Below are 4871 nucleotides of genomic sequence, written 5' to 3'. Positions count from 1 at the left end.
TTTGGGTGGGTCAGTCCCCATTTTGACAGCTTCTTAATTTCAAAAACATTGTATTTTTATCTAATATAAAATACACAATGAATTACAAATATTTATTCTTTTGTTGATAAAGATGTTGATAATATATATGAAATAATTTATTACATGACACTTCGTAAAAAAAACATACGGAATTAAGACGGGTACATTTGCAGCTATTAGACGTGTTCGACTAGGAATCGTCTCATCTAAGTGTGGAGACAAACAGATGATACAATGATGCCAGTTGAGTATTACAGAACGGGCCCATCAATTCTAGAGTGCGGCCACCGATGAAGTCAAATGTGAAACACGGATCATACCTACATTCGCCGCTATCCAAACGTGTTCAACCAGGAATCCTCCGAGATAATGGTTGATAAAAAAACATCAGAGACTGATGCCACTTGCTTTAGTACACCAACCAATGATGTCAAATGTAACACACGGATAAGCCGCCCACAAAATCTCCATTTTCATTTTCTATTCTGAGGATTGGAGTTGACAAGCTGATGAATCTGAGAGGCAAAAGCTTGCAGATTTGACGCGGAAGATCCTCCTCCCACAGACTGTTTGGCCAACTCCCGCAGTTCCTCCGCTCGTTTCCTCATCCCCTTCCCTTCTTCACTTCCCATGACAAGGCTTACACACATTTCAACCTTTTCTTCATTCGGAACCTCGCCCATGTGCTGGCAAAACTGTACACCAATTCCAAGTTCTTCACTCACAAGCTTTGAGTTAAAATGCTGATCTGAGAACAGCGGCCATGTGACCAGCGGGACGCCCATCATGATGCTTTCTAGTGTAGAATTCCACCCACAGTGGCTCATGAATACACCCACAGAGGGATGCGAAAGAATAAGAAGCTGGGACCAATATGACTAATCCCTTACTTCTCTCCATAAAACCTTACGGGAGATAAGCAGCATGAGAATCCTCCGTGTTTAAAGCTATAGATGCAGTTTCAGGGGATATTTTGATGGACTAAATGAAAGCCCGGTCGCTGGCCTCAAGGCCCCTCGCCAGAGCCTTTGTTTGCTCTTGTGAAAGAAACGCCTGGCTCCCGAAAGAGACATAGACTACCGAACTCGGTCTTTGAGAGTACAACCATTGCAGCACCTTCTCCTCGCTAATGTCCGCCATTTTCCCTCTTGTATGAGCAGTACGACCCTCCGACGGTAGAACAGGGCCGACAGACAAAAGTGGTCTACCGCTTATAAGACGCTTCAGATGATGCAAATAAAGGGGTTCCAGACCGTCGAACGTGTTGACGAGCACTCCCCAACAATTCGTAATCGACTGCATCTTCCCTACAACAAACTGCAGCATCGGATCGGCCAAGTCAGGGTTGAAATATCTGGCAGGAATCTGCTCTTTGGTAAATGTCAAAGAGACGGCAGAGTATTGTCGACTACGACAGAATCGCCCTCTTTGCGCAATGTATTGGTCGAAATGGAGAGCCAAACAGAGTGAAAAATCGAGGTCCCGAAGGCCCCCAAAGTGTAAAAAACGACTCTTGGAATTTTATGCCTTTCAGAGGATCGGACATCCAGTCGATGAACATGTCGCTGATAATACATACTGGTCGACGACTCCCCTGCTGTTGGAACCAGTCGTCGAAGGGCTGCTCAAGGCTTTCTATTAAAGAAACTATGTGTAACGAGGATTTGGAAGGCAAAAGATCCATGCTTTCTCGCTCCTCGGGCAGGCCTTCAATTGCTTTTGCGGGAGAGAGGCCGACAAGGTGAATATCCAGATCAGCTGCTTTGCGAGCTTCGAACACGGGACCTTTGAGACGATGTGCAATAGTGCGTGTGGTGACGAAGGTAACGGTGAGGGAATGTGAAGCCAACAATTTTACCAAGTCTAGGGAAGGGATGCAGTGACCCATTGCAGGGTATGGCACCATGATGACATGGGGTTTCTGCTGAATATCCATCCTTCAAAACTTGTTTGAAGTAGCAGCGAATGAGGCTGGGTTTGTGCACTAACTTGATAGTCTATAGTAATTACATAATAGAAATATATAATAACAGTTATGAGTGATGATGAATGACGATAATACCTATGTAAAATTGAAATGAAAATAATATTAATAATAGAAAGGTTTTCAGTTTTTTAAATAAGATGCATTCTAACAAAATATATTCAAAACATTTTTAAAATGTGGCATGTGCTCCAAATTTTTAAGTCTATTAAAATAATTCACCTCTTGATTCTTGAATGTGTCTTTTCATAACTACACCACTAACCAATTATTTGTTTTTATAGATAAGTAGTTCACTTGGAAACCATTAATGGTATTCAAAATTATGGACTAACAAACATAATCTTTCTATAGTGGTTTCATAAAGTAGCATATACAATTATACCAAAGATAATAAATTTATCACGTATCGAAAGAAATTTACTAATCTCCTTACAATTTTCACATACTCGATCGTTATTTCATACAATAGGATATTTATCTCAAACTTGTCTTCTTTATCATAAGAAATAATCTTGGTCCTGTTTTGTGAAAATATTTACAAAATATAAGACACCCTTACTTAAAATGAAGGAACATAAATGAAGATCATTATTATATAGTTTCAAATATTCTCCTATAATGGATTAAGTGATTTTAGGAGGTTTCCTAAGAAAATTGCACATTACAATTCTATCAAACATAGATAATCTTTTTAATGATGAATTTGTCAACTCTCAATCAAATTTAACTTGAATTATATTCTTACAATTTTAACTTTCAACAGATCTAATTTATATATATACAATTATACAAAACTTTTCTTATTTGTAGCTTCTAAATTATCTGATACCATTTCTTTTAAAAATAATCCTATTTTTTATAGACAATAAGATGCTTTGCTTAAATTAAGTGAACAAGACAAAAAAAAACACTGTTCTAAAAGGTACCCAAAAAACATAACATATATTGACCAAGTGTACACATGACTACCAAGTCATGTAACAAATAATAACAACCTCCACAATTTTTTATTTTTTTTTATAGGTAACAAGTTGAAGCCTAGAGTATTTATTATTATTATTATTATTATTTGTGGAGATTGATTATTATTGTGTATTAAGTTTGAGTAGACTTGAACCCAAGACCTCCCCGACGAGAAGCTCACAATTTATTGTTGTGTTGTAGGATCTTGCCTAAATATTAAAATTATGTTCATAATGAATTCAATTTAAAAAATAAAGTTTTCACATTCCATGATGTTCAATTTGTTTTTTTTTTTCTGGATTTTGACTTTGAATATTTTAATGCCCAATGTTTTGGATCAAACTCTTTGATCCATCATCAATTAATGAGCACATGAGAAAGGATAAATAATGTAATACAATCTACATATGGGAAACTCTAGATATTAAAAAAAATTACATTTATGAAACTCTCTCATTTTTAATATAAAGCTTTCTATGGATGTTGTAAAACTTTATAGTTTGGTATAGTTGATGGAAATTAATGATCCTTGGCTATACAATAAACAAAAAATCAACTCATAAAGGGGATCTTTCAAAAAATATTGAAGTGTCTCCTTGGTATAATTTTTTTTTTGTTAGTTACATAGACATTTTTTGATATTTCAATTAGGATTTAACTGTGTAGTTTTTGAGTCAAACTCATTGACCCATGTTTCATGAGTAGTGATTCAAAATGAATCGATAACTCATGAGAATATATGGAACACTTAGCACTCATTGGATCTAGGTGATGGTCCTAGGAGGTCACCCATCCCTGTACTACAATAATTATATAATAATCAGCAATGAATTAGGGTAGGTTTATGCAATAACTTGATACTCTATAGTAATTATATAATAGAAATATATAACTGATGATGAATGATAATAATACACCTATCTAAAACTGAAATGAAAACAACAACAATAATAATAATAGAAAGATTTTCATTTTTTAATTAAGAGGCACTTTAACAAAATATTTCTATATTGCAATCTTTAAAACATTTTAAAAATTTGGTATAGGCTCCAAATTTTTGAGTCTATCAAAATAATTAACCTCTTGATTCTTGAGTGTGTCTTTTTCATAGCTACACCACTCACCAATTATTTGTTTATATAGACAAGTAGCTCACTTGGAAATCATTGGTGGTATTCCAAACAATTAGCTAACAAACACAATATTTCCTTAATGGTTATGTGGTGGTTCCATAAAGTAGTATATACAACTAAACCAAAGATAGATAATCTTTTTAGTAATAAATTTGCTACATCTCAAAACAAATTTTCCAATCTCCTTACAATTATATCATACTCGATCATTATTTCATACAATATGAGATTTATCTCAAAGTTGTCTTCTTTATCTAAAGAAATAATATTTGATCCTTTTTCGTGAAAATATTTACAAAGTATAAGATGCCCTTACTTAAGGTAAAGAAATATAAACAAAGAACATCATTATATAGTTTCAAATATTCTCCAGCAATGATTTGAATGATTTTAGGATGTGTCCTAAGAAAATTCCACATTATAATTTTATCATACTCAATCATGATTTCATACAATATGAGATTTATCTCAAAGTTGTCTTCTTTATCTAAAGAAATAATATTTGATCCTTTTTCGTGAAAATATTTACAAAGTATAAGATTCCCTTACTTAAGGTAAACAAACATAAATGAAGAACATCATTATATAGTTTCAAATATTTCCCTACAATGATTTCAATGATTTTAGGATGTGTCCTGAGAAAATTGCACATTACAATTTTATCAAATATAGATAATTTGTTTTGATTCCATAATGTTGTTTCGAAGGTATTGTCTATTAATTATTTAATGAGGTCTTCGAGGATTAAGTATGGTAGAATGGGAAGA

General features: G+C 34.0%; 1 pseudogene; it reads right to left on the bottom strand.

The window, feature by feature from the left end:
• Positions 1–451: 451 nt before the first annotated feature.
• Positions 452–1957, bottom strand: LOC149579701 (scopoletin glucosyltransferase-like; annotated as a pseudogene).
• Positions 1958–4871: the final 2914 nt, after the last annotated feature.

Source organism: Cupressus sempervirens, chromosome 1 (assembly GCF_028749045.1).
Source record: "Cupressus sempervirens isolate cs-2001-9-10 chromosome 1, ASM2874904v1, whole genome shotgun sequence".
Taxonomy (NCBI): domain Eukaryota; kingdom Viridiplantae; phylum Streptophyta; class Pinopsida; order Cupressales; family Cupressaceae; genus Cupressus; species Cupressus sempervirens.
Note: the sequence above shows the minus strand (reverse complement) of the source record. Positions and strands in the feature narration are given on the sequence as shown.